Raw genomic sequence first — 19,744 nt, 5'->3', positions numbered from 1 at the left:
CGTCACGGGAAGCTTAGCCTTCTTCCTGAGTGCAGCTAACTTTTTGAATTGACTTCTGTGCAATAAATTTATTCGGTATCTTCGGCAATTTGATATGCATTTCATTTCATGTATTGTGTGGCTTTTTTTGTGGTGAATTGAAGCATCCAATATAACTCAGTCATAAAACAATTACAAGGCTACTGTTATAGGTTTTATAGACAGTGGGTAACGTATTCATTCAGAGCCCGGATAGCTCAGTCGGTAGAGCATCAGACTTTTAATCTGAGGGTCCAGGGTTCAAGTCCCTGTTCGGGCGTTCATTTTTCTTATTGCTTGATATCTGTGCTTTAAAGTATATCTGCAAATGTACAACTTCTCAAAGGTGGCAACCTTTCTAATAAAACAATAGTCATGTAGAATTGTTTAATTTCAATTAAGGTGCAATTTCTGTACTCCACAGCCAAGACAGAGGTGGAGCAGATTCATTGGGCTGAATGGCATACAGTGCCTGCACCTCAAGGTCTTGTGGACTTTGCTGATCCACCTCCAGAGCGTCACTTGTTCAAAAGGAGAAAGTGAGAGAGGCATTGCAATTACATAGTGCCAGCATCAATGTGCGTAGCATCAAATCGGCTACGCGATGTGTTTCTACATTGGCCTTCCTGGCCAATGTTAAAGCCAATGTCCTGTTTCTGCAAGAGTGTGGGATACCGCACCTCAGCAGCTACAGGGGATGGTCGAGCTTGTGGGGCCATGGGCCGTCAATTTGGTCGGGGCAACGATAGTTGCGCCTCCAGCCTGGGTATCCTGTTGCGAGGAGGCAACTTCACCATCTCCGAGGTTAAGGAGGTGGTGGGCGGGCGCCTCCTTGTCGCCAACGTCATGAACAGGAATGCTCCCCTGAGACTGATTAATGTGTACGCCCCAGTGGGTGAGAGTGAACGGTTGGCCGTCCTGTAGCAGCTTCCACTGTTGCTGGCTACGTCCAGGTCGGTCATTCTGGCCGGAGACTTCAACTGTATCATTGATGCAGATGGACGATCCGGCAGGGGGGACAGTAAACTGGACGCCACATCCAGAGCCCTGATGGACACGGTAAAAGATGCCAAGCTGCACGACGTCTTCAGCACCCCTGTAGACGGAGCGCAGCGTAGATACACCTGGTCATGGGCAGACGGGTCTATCCGCTCAAGGATAGATTACCTGTTTTGTCCCAAACGCTCTTGGTCAGATCCACCGATGTCAAGCCAGTGTTCTTCTCTGACCACTGCCTCCTGCTGGCCGACTCTCACCTACAGGATGAGCAGCAGGCTGGTAAGGGAACGTGGAAGCTGAACACAAAGCTGTTGACCCCGGGAAACATTGAGGAGCTCAAGAGGGACTACGCAGGTTGGAGAACCATGAAGCTCCTCTTTGAGTCCCCAGCAGACTGGTGGGAATCAGTAAAAGGGAACATCAAGAGGTTCTTCATCCTCAAAGGTGTTCAGGAGGCGACAGAGAGGCGGAGAAAACTGTCCCAGCTCCAGGAAAGTATGCAGAACCTGCTCCTACTGCAGACGATGGGGTTGGATGTCACGGCCGACCTCAAGGAGGTGAAGGGCCAGCAAGCCTCGCTCTTTGCCTCGGAGGCCTCCAAGATAATCTTCGGGTCCAGGGTCCGCTCGGTGGAGCAGGACAAGACGTGCTCACGTTTCTTCTTCCAGAAGGTGCTCAGCAGCCTGAAGGAAGAAGATGGCTCGATAACGTCATCTCAGGCTGACATCATGAGGATCTGTAAATCCTTCTATGCCAGTCTGTATGACGCGAAGCCGACCGACAGCACGGCCTCCCAGTCGTTCCTGTCCTCTATCACGGAGGTCTTAGATGACAGAACACGTGAGAGGCTGGACCAGCCGCTATCTCTGGACGAGATGACGAAGGCCCTCGAGTCCTTTGAAAAGAATAAAACTCCCGGAAGCGACAGCTTACTGGTCGAGCTCTATTCCGCTCTGTGGGACTTGATCGGCCAGGACCTGCTGGAGGTGTCTGTCAGTATGCTTTGAGCAGGTACCATGAGTGAATCCATGAGGAAAGGCACCATCACCCTCATCTACAAGCGGAAGTGGGAGAGGGAGGAACTCAGAAATTGGAGACCAATCTCACTATTGAATGCGGATTACAAAATTCTGTCAAAGGTAATCACCACAGGGTCAGGTCTGCTCTGGGGTTGGTGATTCACCCTGACCAAACCTGTGCTGTACCGGGCAGGAAGATCACTGAGAGTCTCGCACTCTTCAGGGATACGATCACCTACGTGCAGGACAGAGGGTTGGACACCTGCCTGATCAGCCTGGACCAGGAGAAACCCTTTGACAGGATATCACACACATATATGAGAGATGTTCTCTCCAAAATGGGCTTTGGGGAGGGAATCTGCAATTGGATCAGACTGCTCCACACCAACATTGTCAGTGCAGTCTCAATCACTGGGTGGGAATCAGATAGCTTCCCAGTCAGATCTGGAGTCAGGCAGGGCTGCCCTCTCGCTCCTGCCTTGTTTGTGTGCTGCATAGAGCCATTTGCTGAGTCCATCAGGAATGATGCAAGCCTGAGAGGGGTGACTATTCCTGGCAGCGGGAGCCTGCAGGTTAAGGCCTCCCTGTACATGGATGACGTTGCCGTTTTCTGCTCGGATCAGCTGTCCATGCACATACTCATGTGCATATATGACCAGTTCGAACGGGCCTCGGGGGCCAAGGTAAACCGAGGCAAGAGCGAGGCCGTGCTCTTCGGGAACTGGGCTGACCAATCCTCGATCCCCTTCACCGTCAGGACCGACCACCTGAAGGTGCTGGGTATTTGGTTTGGGGGGGGCTGGGGCATGCGCCAAGTCTTGGGAGGAGCGTATCAGCAAAGTGAGGCAGAAACTGGGCAGATGGAAGCTACGGTCGCTCTCCATTGCGGGAAAAAACCTGGTCATCAGGTGTGAGGCACTGTCATTGCTATTATACATGGCACAGGTCTGGCCTATTCCCAGAACCTGTGCCGCTGCAGTCACCCGGGCCATCTTCCAGTTTATATGGAGATCAAAGATGGACCGGGTCCGCAGGAACTCGCTGTACAAAGATCTGGGCAACGGGGGAAAAAATACACCCAATGCCACCCTCACCCTGATGGCCACCTTTGTGTGTGGCTGCATCAAGCTATGCGTGGATCCCCGGTACGCAAACACCAAGTGTCACTACTTATTATGGTTCTACCTGTCCCCGGTGTTGCGAAGGATGGGCCTGGCCTCGCTGCCGCGAAACGCTCCGAGTAGTTGGATCGTTCCATATCACCTGTCGTTCGTGGAGACATTTATGAAGAAAAACACCTTTGACCACAAGTCCATCAGGAAGTGGTCAGCACGTAGTGTCCTTGAGACCCTTTGGGAAAAGGAGAGGGCAGATCCTATCGAGCGGTTCCCTGAGCAGACTGTCAAAGCCATTTGGCAGAATGCCTCATCGCCAGAACTTTCCAACAAGCACCAAGACATGGCTTGGCTGGTGGTGAGAAGGGCTTTGCCTGTGAGATCCTTTATGCACGCCCAGACTCTCAGCCGCACCGCACACTGCCCTCAAAGCCGGGGGGTGGGGAGCGAGACTGTCACACACCTCCTTCTGGAATGTGCCTACGCAGAAGAAGTCTGGAGAGGAATCCAGTGGTGTTTGTCGAGGTTTGTCCCGAGCAGCGCCGTGACGTGGGACTCCGTGCTCTACGGCCTGTTCCCCGGGACGCACACTGAGACGAACATCAACTGTGCCTGGAGGATCATCAACTCGGTGAAGGATGCTCTCTGGGCGGTCCGAAACCTGTTGATCTTCCAGCTGAAGGAGTTGACCGCGACTGAGTGTTGCAGACTGGCATATTTCAAGGTCCAGGACTACGTGTTGAGGGACGCGCTGAAGCTTGGGGCAGCTGCCGCCAAGGCACAGTGGGGAAAAACCACCATGTAACATCTGCCTGCCTAAAGAAGAACAGGGGGCCCATGCAGTCATTTGGGCTCTGCTGATGCCTCAGCTAAAAATGTAATTGTACAGACCTGTAAATAGGAATGATTACTCTGTTTTTTGGTATGCAAACAAATGGAATGTTTACATATGTATGGCATGTCCAACTGTACAGACCATTAAAGTATTTTATGAAGAAAGTATATTTTTGAAATAAAAAAAATCTTTCACAATGACGGCATGACCCTTTACAGCCAATTAAGTACTTTTGAAGTGTAACCATTGTTGTAGTTCACAAACAATGCCTGTACCGTGCATACAAACAGGTTATCTTTTTTTGTTATGCTGATTGAGGGACAAACATCCCCATTTCTCTTCGTGCTGCCTGTTAGCAACATTGTCTGAAAACACAACTCTGGTTTCCAAATATTCACTAATAAACCCTCAGTTCCACCTCACCACTACCACTCTTCCAGTGTTGCTAAATTATCAGATTGTTGCAAACTGTACTTTTAGCGACAGACTCCATCCTACTCTCCAGCAACTATCAGTGGGGTGGTGCTAGAGTCTGAGTTCTGAAGAAGAGCCATACTGGACTTGAAACAATAACTCTGTTTCTCTCTCCACAGCTGCTGCCAAACTTGCTGATTTGTCTCAGATTTCCAGCATCCTGCCTTTACAGGTCTGTTTGTAAGGGAGTCATGCTTGTTCAGCAGTCCAGTTTGATGTAAGACTATAGGTATAGGAGGAGAATTAGTTCATCTGGCCCATCAACTCTGCTTTGCCATTTGATTTCATGGTTGATATGTTTCTCAACCCCATCCTCCAGGCTTCTCCCAATAACCTTTGACCCCCTTATGAATCGACAACAAATCTATTTGCATCTTACATGACTTGGCCTCCACAGATTTCTGCAGTAATGAGTTGCACAGATTCACTACCCTCTGGTTGAAGAAATTCCCCCCTCACCTCAGTTCTAAAGGGCTGTCCCTTCATTCTGAGGATGTGCCCTGATGTCTGAGTCTCTCCTGCTAATGCAAATATCTTCTTGTCCAATCTATTTAGACCTCCCAGTATTCTGTAAGTCTCAATGAGGTCCAAACTCACCTTCTAAAGTCCATCGAGCACAGACCCAGAGTCCTCAATCACTCATCAGATGACGATCCTTTCATCCCTGGAATAATTCATGGAAGCCCTCTCTGGAATCTCTCCAATGCCAGCACATCCTTCCTTAGATATAGGACCTAAAACTGCTCATGTTATTCCAAATGCTGGTCTGACCAGAGCCTTATACCGGTCTCAGCATGAAGGTTTGCGTTCTAGCACTCTCGGAATGAATGCTAATTTTGCATTTGTCTACGTAACTGCCAACTGAATCTGCATGTTAACCCTAACAGAGTTCTGAAGAGTACTGTCAAGTCCATTTGTGCTTCAGATTTCCGAAGCCTGGCCTGTTTCGAAAATAATCGACTCCTCTCTTCCTCCTATCAGAGTGCATCACGCATCCCATCTGCCATTTCTTTGCCCAGTCTCCTAGCCTGTCCAATTTCTTCTGCAGCCTGACTGTCTCCCTAACATTACCTGCCCTTCCATCTATTTTTGTGTCATCTGCAAACTTAGCAACAATGTCCTCAGTTCCTTCATCCAGATCATTAATACATAACGTGAATAGTTATGGTTCCAACACTGACTCCTGCAGACTTCTAAACAGTCACTGCATGCTATGCTGAAAAAGACCCCTTTATCTCTACTCTCTGCCTTCTGCCAGTCAGCCAACCTTCTATCCAAGTCAGTACTTTGCCCCTAACACCATGAGTTCTTATCGTATATAGTAGCCTCTTGTCCAGCACCTTATGAAAGACTTTCTAGAATTCCAAATAGGTCATGTTCAATGCTTCTCCTTTGTCTAACACGCTTGTTATCTCCTCAAAGAATTCTAACAGATTTGTCAGGCATGATTTCAGCCTTGATGAAGCTGTGTTGACTCAGTCCCATTTTACCTTGCACTTCCAAGTACTCTGCAATCTCATGCTTAAAAAATAGACCCTACCGGCTGGCTGAGGGCCCCCCTGGACTTTCAAATTGGCACAGATTAATTATGGAATGTATTCCCCTTGAATTCCTTGCAAATATGGTGCACCAAAAGACCGGATTATTCCATAAAATATGGCAGCTCTTCTTGAATTATATAAATACTGATTTTTCGACCATCCTAACAAGGGCTTTTATTTAATTGAGATGGCGAACCTGGCTGGTCCGGGGCCCCTTGGGAGAGGAATCCTGCACGAATACGGGTTTTTATTACGATTTGATGTTAATACATTCCGAGCATGTATCTCACTACCCAATTTCTGTGTTATCCGTCGGTTTTTTTTTCTCTTATTTAAATAATGTAAGAGAGTTAATTATACATGCTGGTTAGTTGTAGGTTAGATTAGTAGTTAGTTGAGTTTTGTTTTTTTTCTCTCGGTATTTTTCTTTTGTTAAATTTTGGTTATTATTTATTTAAAATTTAATTGTATATCAATGTTTATACTTGGGGTTTTTAAATTTGTAAACTTGTAAAAATATGTTAAATTTTCAATCGAAAATCTATGAAAAAAAAGACCCTAAAATCTTACCAATAACTGAGGTCAGGCTAACCAGCCTATAATTTCATGACTTCAGTTGCCCTTCCTTCTTTAACAGGAGTGTTTAATTCGCCATTTTCCTGTCCTCTGTGGCCCTCCCTGACCCCAGTGATTCCCAACAGCTCACCACCAATGCTTCCACAATCTCCTCAGCTACCTCCTTCAGAATTCTGGGTTGTAGTTCATCTAGTCTGAATGATTTATCCACCTCAGACCTTTTAACTTCTGCAAGTTATAGAGTCCCCCCATAGAGCCATAGAGTCATAAAGTCAGACATCACTGAAACAGTTCCTTTGGTTCAACTCATCTGTGCAGAGCAGATATCTCAATCTGACCAAGTAATTGGCCCATATCCCTCTCAACCCTTTGTATTCATATAACCTTTCAGATGTGTTTTAAATGTTGTATTTGTACCAGCTTCCACAACTTCCTCTGGAGCTAGTTCCATACACACATCACCCTCTGCATGAAACAATTAGGCCTTATATCCTTTTTAAGTCTTTCCACTCTCACCTTAAACCTACGCCCTGTAGTTTTGGACTCACCACCCTTGGAAAAACCTTGGCTATTTACCCTATCCATACCCCTCTATACGTCACCCCCCCCCCCCCCCCCCACCCCAGCCTCTGATACTCCAGGGTTAAAGCCCCAGCCTATTCAGCCTCACCCTAAAACTCATACCTTCCAGTCCTGGAGACACCCTTATAAATCCTTTATGCACCCCCTCTCAAACTTAACAACATCCTGCCTGTAGCAGGGAGACCAAAATTGTATGCAGTATTCTCAAGAAGGCCTAACCAATACCCTGTACACCCACAATATGACATCCCAACTCCTATACTCAACGTTCTGACCAATGAAGGCAAGTGAGCCAAACACCTTCTTCACCACCCGTGATTATACTTGCAAGGAACTATGCACCTGCACCCCACGTCTCTCGGCAGCACTCCCCAGGGTCATACCATTAACTGTATAAGTCCTGCCCTAGTTTGCCAACCAAAATACAATGCCTCACACTGATCTAAATTAAACTCCAGCTGCCACTCCTTAGCCCATTGGCCCATCTAATCAAGGTCCCATTTTACTCTGAGATAATCTTCTTCACTGTCCACTATACCACCTATTTTGATGCCATCTGCAAATTTGCTAACCATGCCTCCTACATTCACATGTAAATCATTTATAGTGGAACTGAGAAATAAGAAAGGGATGATCACCTTATTGGGATTGTATTATAGATCCCCTACTAGTCAGTGGGAAATTGAGAAACAAACTTGTAAGGAGATCTCAGCTATCTGCAGGAATAATAGGGTGGTTATGGTAGGAGATTTAACTTTCCGAACATAGACTTGGACAGCCATAGTGTTAAAGGTTTAGATGGAGAGGAATTTGTTCAGTGTGTACAAGACAGTTTTCTGATTCAGTATGTGGATGTATCTACTAGAGAAGGTGCAAAACCTGACCGACTCTTGGGAAATAAGGCAGGGCAGGTGATTGAGGTGTTAGTTGGGGAGCACTTTGGGGCCAGCGACCATAATTCTATTCGATTTAAAATAGTGGTGGGAAAGGATAGACCAGATCTAAAAGTTGAAGTTCTAAATTGGAGAAAGGCCAATTTTGACGGTATTAGGCAAGAACTTTCAAAAGCTGACTGGGGGCAGATGTTCGCAGGTAAAGGGATGGCTGGAAAATGGGAAGCCTTCAGAAATAAGATAGCAAGAATCCAGAAAGTATATTCCTGTCAGGGTGAAAGGGAAGGCTGGTAGGTATAGGGAATGCTGGATGACTAAAGAAATTGAGGGTTTGGTTAAGAAAAAGAAGGAAGCATATGTAAGGTAGAGACAGGAGAGATCGAGTGAATCCTCAGAAGAGTATAAAGGCAGTAGGAGTATACGTAAGAGGGAAATCAGGAGGGCAAAAAGGGGACATGAAATAGCTTTAGCAAATAGAGAATCCAAATAGTTTTTACAAATATGTTAAGGACAAAAGGATAACTAGGGAGAGAATAGGGCCCTTCAAAGATCAGCTAGGCGGCCTTTGTGTGGAGCCACAGAAAATGGGGGAGATACTAAATTAGTATCTTGCATCAGTATTTACTGGAAAAGGACATGGAAGATATAGACTGTAGGGAAATAGATGGTGACATCTTGCAAAATGTCCATATTACAGAGGACGGAGTGCTGGATGCCTTGAAACGCATAAAGGTGGATAAATCCCCAGGACCTGATCAGGTGTACCCTAGAACTTTGTGGGAAACTAGGGAAGTGATTGCTTGACCCCTTGCTGAGATATTTGTATCATCAATAGTCGCAGCTGAGGTGCCAGAAGACTGGAGGTTGGCTAACTTGATGCCACTGTTTAAGAAGGGTGGTAAGGACAAGTCTGGGAACTATAGACCAGTGAGTGTAAAGTCAGTGGTGGGCAAGTTGTTGGGGGATTCCTGAGGGACAGGATGTACATGTATTTGGCAAGGCAAGAACTAATTAGGGAGAGTCAACATGGCTTTATGATTGGGAAATCATGTCTCACAAACTTGATTGAGTTTTTTAAAGAAGTAACAAAGAGGACTGATGAGGACAGAGAGGTAGATGTGATCTATGTGGACTTCAGTAAGGCGCTCAACAAGGTTCCCCATGGGAAACTGGTTGGCAAGGTTAGATCTCACAGAATAAAGGGAGAACTAGCCATTTGGATACAGAACTGGCTCAAAGGTAGAAGACAGAGGATGGTGGTGGAGGGTTGCTTTTCAGACTGGAGGCCTGTGACCAGTGGAGTGCCACACAGATCGATGCTGGGTCCTCTACGTTTTGTCATTTACATAAATGACTTGGATGCGAGCAAAAGAAGTACAGTTAGTAAATTTGCAGATGACACCAAAATTGGAGGTGTAGTGGACAGCGAAGAGGGTTACCTCAGATTACAACAGGATCTTGATCAGATGGGCCAATGGGCTGAGAAGTGGCAGATTGAGTTTAATTTAGATAAATGTGAGGTGCTGCATTTTGGGAAAGCAAATCTTAACAGGACTTATACATTTAATGCTAAGGTCCTTGGGAGTGTTGCTGAATGAGGAGACCTTGGAATGCAGGTTCATAGCTCCATGAAAGTGGAGTCACAGGTAGATAGGATAGTGAGGGTGGTGTTTGGTATGCTTTCCTTTATTGGTGAGAGTTTTGAGTACAGGAGTTGGGAGGTCATGTTGCGGCTGTATTAGGCATTGGTTAGGCCCCTGTTGGAATATTGCATGCAATTCTGGTCTCCTTCCTATCGGAAAGATGTTGTGAAACTTGAAAGGGGTCAGTAAAGATTTACAAGGATGTTGCCAGGGTTGACAAAGTTAAAAATCACACAACACCAGGTTATAGTCCAACAGGTTTAATTGGAAGCACACTAGCTTCCAATTAAACCTGTTGGACTATAACCTGGTGTTGTGTGATTTTTAACTTTGTACACCCAGTCCAACACCGGCATCTCCAAATCATTGCCAGGGTTGGAGGATTTGAGCGATAGGAAGAGGCTGAGCAGACTGGGGCTGTTTTGCCTGGAGCGTCGGGGGCTGAGAGGTGACCTTATAGAGGTTTACAAACTTATGAGGGGCATGGATAAGATAAATAGACAAAGTTTTTTCACTGGGGTGGGGGAGTCCAGACCTAGAGGGCATAGGTTTAGGGTGAGAGGGGAAAGGTATAAAAGAGACCTAAGGGGCAACCTTTTCATCCAGAGGGTGGTACGTGTATGGAATGAGCTGCTAGAAGAAGTGGTGGAGGCTGGTACAATTGCAACATTTAAAAGGCATTTGGATGGATACATGAAGCGGGAGTGTTTGGAGTGATATGGGTCGGGTGCTGGCAGATGGGATTAGACCTGTTTGGGATATCTGGTCGGCATGGACAGGTTGGACCGAAGGGTCTGTTTCCATGCTGTATATCTCTATGAATCTATATAAATGACAACAAACAGCGGACCCAGCGCTGATCCTTGTGATACACTATTTGTCACAGGCCTCTACTCTGAAAATCAACTATCTATTACTAAACTTCTACCTTCAAGCTACTTCATATCCAATTGACTAGCTCCCCCTGGATCTCATGTGATCTCGGTAAAAACAATGACTGCAGATGCTGGAAACCAGATTCCAGAGTAGAGTGGTGCTGGAAAAGCACAGCAGTTCAGGCAGCATCCGAGGAGCAGGAAAATCAACGTTTCGGGCAAAAGCCCAACATCAGGAATATACCTGATGAAGGGCTTTTGCCCAAAATGTCGATTTTCCTGCTCCTCGGATGCTGCCTGAACTGCTGTGCTTTTCCAGCACCACTCTACTCCAGAATCTCATGTGATCTAACCTTACTAACCAGTCTACCAGATGGTACCTTATCAAGCACTTTGCTGAAGTCCTATAGACCATGGCTACCACTCTGTCTTCATCAATCTTCTTTGTCACCTCTTCAAAAAAAAAGAATCAAGTTAGTGAGACACGATTCCCACACATAAAGCCACGTTGACAATACTTAATCAATCCTTGCCTTCCCAAATGCATGTAAGTCCTGACCATCAGAATCCCCTTCAACCATACTTATGGAAGAATATTAATGTGTTGGAAGCAGTTCAGAGAAGGTTTACTCCACTTATATCTGGAATGAGTAGATTGCCTTCTAAGGAAAGAGAAGACAGCCTAGGACTGTCTCCTTTGGGGTTTAGAAGAGTTAAAGGTGATTTAACTGAAATATATTAGATCCTGAGGGGATTTGACTGGGTGGAATGTTGGCCCTTCTTAGAGAAAGTAGAACTCGGGGTTCATCGTTTAAAATAAATGGTTGCCCATTGAGAGGGAAAACAAATTATCTCAGAAGGTGATGCATTTTTCGAATTCCCTTACTCAAAACAAAGTGGATGCAGATTCTTGATGATTGGGGATGAAAGATTATCGAGTGTATGCAGGAATATAGAGTTGAGGTCAAAATCAGATTAGCCATGACTTTATTAAATGGCAAACAGGTTGGAAGGGCCAAGTGGCCTACTCTCGTTTGTATGTCTGTATGTTTGAAATGTCAAACAGACACATAAAGCAAGTTTAAAGTTTAAAAGTTGGGAATGTCTAGTACAAAAAGGAAGAAAAAAATACAGTTTAAAAGTCCTTAAAATCTTTGAGGCATTATATTTTAACTTGGGATCATGGTTGTTTAATTGATGAGTTGCATCCTTAGCAGTAATGAAACTTGTAGATATCCTGGAGTTATGTTGGAGAATGGATACTTCTGCGATTTGCTTTATGGATGCTGTTTCTGAAGACATTGAGAGAAAATCAGGAGGAGCCATCCAGTTCTGAAGAGAACTCTTCTCTCTGCTCTGCCCAAAAGCAATTGCCTAAATTGTGGAAACTTCATGTGTTTCTTTGCTTGACTTGGTTTTTTTCATCCAAGAGATAAGGTGGCTTTCAACCCAATGTGTGACTTTTCCAGCAAGCTAAAAATCAAGTAGGGGATACAGCTCTGAGTGACTGGTTTCAGACATTTTGATGACATGTTAATTTCAGTTTGGACTGGGTCTTGTTTATTGATACTTTTGATATTGATATTGATATTGAACTGGATCAGCCTGTGGTGTGAGGGTATTGCTGTGACCATAAAACCATTTTAGTCTGTGAAGTTTTCCAGGTATTATAACCCAGATGATGGAATTCAAAAAATGATGTTTCATTTTTACTATTAACATAACACTGTTGTCTATTTTATGTGAGGTGTTTTGCTCACAAACCTGTCATTTTCTGTTTGGCTAAATCAGATAAATGTAAATTACGGTCCAGGGACAGGCCATTCAGTTCAAGTAGTCTATGTCAGTGTTTTATAGTACATAAGTTCATAAGATATCGGGGCAGAATTAGGCCATTCGGCCCATTAAGTCTGCACTGCCATTTGATTATGGCTGATATGCTCCTCACCCCAGTTACCTGCCTTCCACCCATAACTCTTCAACCCATTATCAGTTGAACATCTGTCTAACTTCTTAAGTTTACTCACTGTCCCAGCATCCACTGCATCTGGGGTAGCGACTTCCAAAGATTCACCATCCTTTGGGAGAAGTACTTTCTCCTCAGCTCTGTTTTAAATTTGCTACCCATTATCTCTTGTCCCTAGAATGCCCCACAAGAGGAAGCATCCACTCCATGTCTATTTTATCCACACCTTTTATTATATTGAATGCCTCAATTTGATCTCCCCTCTTTCTTCTAAATTGCAGAGGGTAAACTGTTCAACCTCTCTTCATACGACAAAACCCTCATCATCTATATTCTACACAAATTACTTTTCACCCTACTTCATCAAACCCTATTGACATCATTTCCTCCTGTTTATCTGGTTACTTCTAACATATAATCCCAGATTTGGTAAGGAAAGACCCAAAACTTGATTGATTCCTAATTGTTGATTGAAACTGCTTAGAAAGCCGCTCTATTGTATCAACCCACCACGACAGGGTCATAAAGCACAAGGAATATTAGCTAAGAAAAGGCATAATTTCTTGAAGCTTTCCATCTTGCACTCATCAGGGCAGTTCTGAAGCATAACAGTATAAAAGGAAACTAATATTTCTAATGAATGACAGGAGAATGCTGATTGATCTCATGCAGTGTCAAACTATCTTAATATTTTTGTGATATTAAGCCAAACTGGTAATTTCTTCGCAACACATGGAATGATTCACCACATTACCAGTAGTGGGCACTGCAGAGCCATTGATGATAAAGAATGCGGGAAACAGACTTTTCTGAAATATACCTCAGGCTGTTTGCTGTAGTAATCACACTAACAAGGTTACACATAATGCATATAAATACAATTCAAACTTACAGTAAAGTCACTGATACAAAGAAGTGATCACTAATATTTATGTTTATTAGTTTTATGTTTAAACACTCAACAGCAGAGAATATCCTCACATCCATGTAGAAACAGGGTAGGTGATGTTAGAATGGATCTAAACAAAATTATTCTTACAATTTGAACATTTGCTGACCTTCCCTCATCGCTGGTGAGCCCTTATGTTAGTGAGCTACTGCAGTCCATTCTTTATTGGTACTTGCTGTGCTTTTTCACCCTGAGGTACAGTATTTGAATATTGACTGAAAAAAATACACCCTTCGTCAAAGGTTTTCATCTTACATTGACCAGCACAATTCACAAGAAATGTTAATGCATAAAGAAAATAACATAGATACTGTTTGAGATCAATCAGTGTTCTCCTATATTTTGTTAGAAATATTATTTTCCTTTTAGATTGTTATTCTTCAGAACTGCCCTGATGAGGGCAAGATGAAAAGCTTCAAGAAATTGTGCCTTTTCTTAGCCAATACTCCTTGTGCTTTATGGCCCGGTTGTGGTGGGTTGGTACAACAGAATTGCTTTCCAAGCCTTTTGAAACAACAGTTAGAAGGCAATTAAGTTATGGGTCCTTCCTCACCAAGTCTGGGATTGTATGTCTGTCATTTAGGAATGACAACTATCATTTCCATGCATTTACATAATAGCAAAGTAGTTTCTTGATCATTGCTACTTATTTGAACTGACACCTAGAATGAAATGGAAACAGGCCATTTGGCTCTAAAAGTCCACACTAACCCTCTGAAGAGTAAGCCATCCAGACCCATTCCCTTGCCTTATTACTCTACATTTCCTGACTAATGCACCTAACCTACACACCCCTGAACACTATGGGAAATTTAGCATGGCCAATCCACCTACATTGCACATCTTTGGGCTGTGGGAGGAAACCCACACAGACGCTGGGAGAATGTGCAAACTCCACATAAACAGTCACCTGAGGCTAGAATCAAAGCCGGTTCCCTGGTGCTGTGAGGCAAAATGCTAACCACTGAGCCACCGTACCATCCTTTTCAGCAGTATCCCAGTGACATAATGGTTATACTATCCCCTCCCCATCTTCCTACCTCTCCCTCACCTTTGACGCTTTACATTGCCCTTAATGGGCTTAGCATGTAAAAGACTCGACTGGAAAACATCAGTGATTTACTAATGGCGGTTAATAGATAGAAAAAAAGGGATGACTTATTGTTGGAGAAAGCAAAGTTCAGTTGTATGTAAGAACTTTGGGATTTTTTAAAAATCGCAACACTACACTACATTACAAGAGTCAAGAATGTGGTGCTGGAAAAGCACAGCTGGTCAGGCAGTATCCAAGGAGCAGGAGAATTTGATGTTTCAAGCATAAGCCCTTCATCAGGATTCCTCAGAAAGATACGGAGATAATGGTTCAAGTCCGATGTGACTCTCCTTTGGGTTCTCTACATAGATGTTGTCAGACCTGCTGACGTTCTTGAGCAATTTCAGTTTTTAGTACAGATTTCCATCAGCTGCCTTAATATTCTTGAATGAGAGGTAGCTCCAAGAACCTCAGGACCTCAGGGCATGCTCCCTGTAACACAGATGCCATAATGCCACCAATACTTATAATGCAATAATAATACCATAATGCCATGGACATACTCAACAATATCGGCTGGGTCTTCACAGACAATCTCGTGGCTTTGGGGGGAGCTGGTGGTGCGGAGGTGAGTGGGATGGTGATCCTGATCTTCTGCAACACTGCATTATGAGTCAAGTTTCCTGACAGCCAACTGTTCTTTTCTCCCTTGTGTGAATCATAAAGAGGGGATTTTCTGTGGCTAAAAACTATTAATGGAGCCTTTCAGGAAATCCCCGAAACAGGAAATTGCCTCATTCAGAAGAAATCAAGCCCCACTGAAACTAAATTAAATGTGATTTTTCACCCAGAGAGTACCCCAGAGTAGCACAATAGACATCTATCAACACTATAATTCATATCGAAATTACAGTATCTATTTTCCTCAGTTGGAGATCTCAAAAGGAAGTTTTGTAGTGTTTCATATTAGATTTGAGGGGGCTAATTGGCAGAGTTGATGCTGGGAGGCGGTTGCCCCCCGGGCTCCCTCCTGGATAGAGGTCGTGCCGCATAAATTTACCAACCCAATTCCTGGGATGGCAGGACTGATATATGAAGGAGGACTGGATTGGCTAGGACTTTATTCACTGGAGTTCATTAGATTGGCGGAGAGGAAATCTCATAGAAGGCTGTAAAGTTCTAGTAGGACTAGACAGGGTAAACGCAAGAAACATATTCCCAATGATTGGGGAGTCCAGATCCTGGAACACAGTTTAAGGATACATGGACAGCAGTGCTCTCAAGGCCATGATTTGTTGCCCATTCATAAAATTGTCCCTGAACTGAGGTGGAGGGGCTACTTACTAAGCTGGGTCAGAGGTGTCAGCATCTCTGTTATCACCTGTATCAGTATTTCATCAAGATTCATTCATTTAATTTTGAAATCTATTGCTTATAGTCAAACTGAGTGCTGCAATATCTGAGGAGTAGTGAATGGTGCTGAACATTTTGCAATTATTGGTGAACGTGCCCAAACTTATGATGGAGGGAAGATCATTGAGGAAGCAGCTGGAGATAGTTGGGCCTAGGACACTCCCCTGAGGAACTCCTGCAGAGATTTCCTGGAGCTGAGATGACCGACCTCCAACAATCATGACCATCTTCCTTTGTGCCATGTACAACGCCAATTGGTGGAGAGTTTTCCCTCGATTCCTATTAACTCCAGTTTTGCTAGGGCTCCTTGATCCCTGACTTGCTTCCTGACCATTTATGTATCCAGCACTTTCTGCTTTTATTTTATGTTATGAACAATAATATTAACCAAGTACACTGAGGACTCCCTTTGTGATTGGACAGATATTTCTTCATTAGTAAAACATGCTTTGATTTTCTGCAACAAGATTGTTACTTCCCAATTAGAACCTAAATTAGCATCCAGGGAAACAGTTCAGGGGTAACATTTATGTTGCAATTTATTAAGACAAATCAAATACAACCTTGAGACACAAAATATTGCAAATCTTGCCTTTTTTCTTATCATTTGCCCTCAAAACTTTATGGTAGCAAAAGCGCACACTGGAGAACAGGATACTAAGAAATGATTGCAACTGGGCCTGTCTTTCTGAGAACTAGCTTCTGTTCATTAGCTCCTTATCATGTGTGAGAAATAAAATGTGGGCAGAGATCAAAGATAGTTCAACCTAATCTTTCACCAAACTCAGTGCAATTTCAAGACCATCTGCTCAATTGCATGTGTGAGTAGATGAGTCCAAGAAATTGCACAGGGTGGTATACTTGATGACCCATTTTTATCATTTTCATAAGTTTAGCAGGTAAGGAATTTGTTATTGCTTTAACTCAAAAGGAAAAGTCATCATTGTCACTTCATTGCATACAGTGAAGTTAGTTAACTGTGGTTACCATGTAGTCAAATATACATGATGTAGAGGAGCCAGTTTTGGACTGGGGTGGACAAAGTTAAAAATCACACAACACTAGGTTGTGCAGAATTATATTTGAAGATACATTCTATTCTGCTCAAAAAATGTGCAATTTGCAGGCAGTCAATGCAGACAATTAATCCATGTCATATTCTGTAAATTCCACTTTGGAGCCAGTCTGACTCAAAATTGGGATACAGACAGACTCTAACCTCACACCTTTAATGCGTTGTCTGAGCTGAGGTGTCACTATGTTTTTGTAAAGCCTTAAGTTATCTTGAGAATATAACTTAAAAGAAGTTCTGGGATTTACACATTACTGAACTGAAACTTGCAAGCTATTCTCAAAGATGAAAGACTTAACAGCAATCTAGGTTTCTTCAATACATCATTTCAGTTGCATGACACTGTAATCTTTTGCTATAAATTCTGTGTCTTTTGATCCTGCTCCATAACCACCTGATGAAGGAGCAGCGCTCTGAAAGCTAGTGCTTCTAAATAAACCTGTTGGACTACAACCTGGTGTTGTGTGATTTTTAATTTTGTCAACCATACACTAATTGGAGAGGAGCATAGCTTTTTGCTAAAATGAACTTAAAACCTTCATTGTAATCAATTGGGAGTGTTCAACTAAGGGGAGCCAACTTACCCCTTCACATTGGGTCATAATATTGAATCAGGTTAAGTGAAACTGAAAAATGAAACTGGGAAGCTTTCTTCAGAGAGTTGCAAGAATGTGGGGCAACTCAATCTCTGAAGACCAGAGCTATTGCATAAATTGATGGTTTCCTCTATTGTCTCTTGTTTAATCAAAATGCTGACCTGAATGCGTACAGCAGCATACTAACCCATGGGGAAGACTGGTCCAAATGAGGATCTTCACGTCGTACTTAATGTCTCCAAAATTCTTGAATTACACTGAATCAAGAAAGTTTTCACGGACCATCAGGATTTGTTAAGAGTCATATCATACACATTCATGCCAACAGCATGTGGGTGTAATAGATTGTCATTGTCAATGGAAAATTATGTTTTTTGAGTTCGTGCCCTGGAAATTTCCTTGCCAATATATATCTTACTACTCTCTCCTATGTACCACAGTGGAAAGGGTTTGTGTTTTGCTTTTAAACAAACTTTTATCAGCAGCAAAGTGTCTTCGGAGCAGAAGTCATGACCCTGACCCATTCCTCCAGCTTTCTCACTTTACTCCAATGTCACCATTCCTGGGTTGGCAAAAGTAATAAATCTGTATGTGAAACTAGACTTTGAAAGATGAGAATTAAACTACATTTTTAGAGGAGCTAAAGTCCCTCTTTTCTCTCACCTCTTCTCTCAGAGGATAGAGATGATGTGAACTCTTTACCACAGAGAGTTGTCAAGGCAGAGTCATTGAATATATTTGGAGATAGACAGATTTTTACTCAGACAGGGAATGGAGAATTATGAGGAAAAGGCAGGAAGGTGAAGCTGACGGTTGTCAGATCAGCAATGATCTCATTGAATGCTGGAGCAGACTTGATGGGCTGAATGGCCTACTTCTGGTCCCATATTACACGGTCTAAAGTGAAAATTAATCAAACAAACACCTACTATCTTCTATGACTGATGGCTAATCACACCTTTCAGAGATGCTATCACAAATGTGACATGCAGATGGGTTCCTAAGGCAGCAACTTGATGTGTGTGTGAGACCACATCCTTGATGAATCTTTGGTTTGGGTTTTTCCACTGCTTTCAGTTGCTCTTCTTCAACACACAGGCTTTGGGCTTGTGTGCCATCAATGTTCATGATGAGTAATGCAGAGGAGGAGAAGGAGGAGGGCTCGTAAAATCCCAGGACCGAGCGATAAACCTGACTATAGTGGGGACATGGAAGAGTTATTGATTTTAACATCAGATTCCTGCCCCAAAGTCTGGGCTGTCATGTAATGAATACCTGGTCAGTAGTAGGAGGCACAGAACCCCACGGACAGAGGGATACTGGCAGGGACACATGAGAACCTAGTAATCAGCAGGTTTGATGGGAATGATTGCAAGCCTGTGTAAGTATCAGTTAAGAGTGGGTTAATGCAGGGAGATGCTGGGAAAGAAACAGGATCCATGCAATGTAACCTGACCACCTTAAGTACAGCCTCCCACTTCCATTGCTATCGGGTTAGCAGAATTACTTAGCCAATAAAGTGAACTTAAAGCTCGTGTCTCCAGGATCTTCTACTTAAGATTAACTAAATAATCTGTGGAACTTCAAATCTTAAGTGGCACTCGATTTTTGTATCCTCCACTCCTCCCTGTGAGGAACCAAGTCCATTTTGAGACAGGAATCATGTTCAGTATTTGTCTTTGAATAATGTTCCATCTCAATGTTGCACGGACCATATGTTTCTCTTTAATATAATACATTTCCCTCCTAGATTTTATATCCTCCTCTTGCCTTCTGTACTCTGCTGGTTTTCAACAGGACATGATGCTGCAGACATCAACTGATAGTGTGATTGTTTAGCCATTCTTTATCAGGCTTGAAGCTTCCTTCCATGTAGAGGCAGTTTCCACCAGAAGCAACTGGCAAAGTGTCTCAGATAATTAAAGGATTTGACATCAGATGGAGTGAAACCATTTCCTCTGGACAGAGAACCTAAAACAGAGGTGCAAAACTTTAGAAATGGAGCGTGGCTGTTCACGGTGATGTTAGCAACATTCCCTAGAAGCTGTGCTGCTGCTCTGAGGTTCTGCCCCTGCCAATGTAAGGGCCAAAGCATTGACCTCTGGCTTCAGATGCTGATTCCATGTGTCCAGCCACCAACAAAAA

The 19,744-nt window shown here is 43.6% G+C and overlaps 1 non-coding gene across 1 annotated transcript; it reads left to right on the top strand.

Annotated features, from left to right (window-relative positions):
- The first annotated feature begins 225 nt into the window (after positions 1 to 225).
- Positions 226 to 298, top strand: trnak-uuu (transfer RNA lysine (anticodon UUU)). The gene has a single exon. It is a non-coding gene; the product is annotated as a tRNA-Lys (tRNA).
- Positions 299 to 19,744: the final 19,446 nt, after the last annotated feature.

The sequence above is a fragment of the Chiloscyllium punctatum genome, chromosome 45 (genome assembly GCF_047496795.1).
Source record: "Chiloscyllium punctatum isolate Juve2018m chromosome 45, sChiPun1.3, whole genome shotgun sequence".
Classification (NCBI taxonomy): domain Eukaryota; kingdom Metazoa; phylum Chordata; class Chondrichthyes; order Orectolobiformes; family Hemiscylliidae; genus Chiloscyllium; species Chiloscyllium punctatum.
Note: the sequence above shows the minus strand (reverse complement) of the source record. Positions and strands in the feature narration are given on the sequence as shown.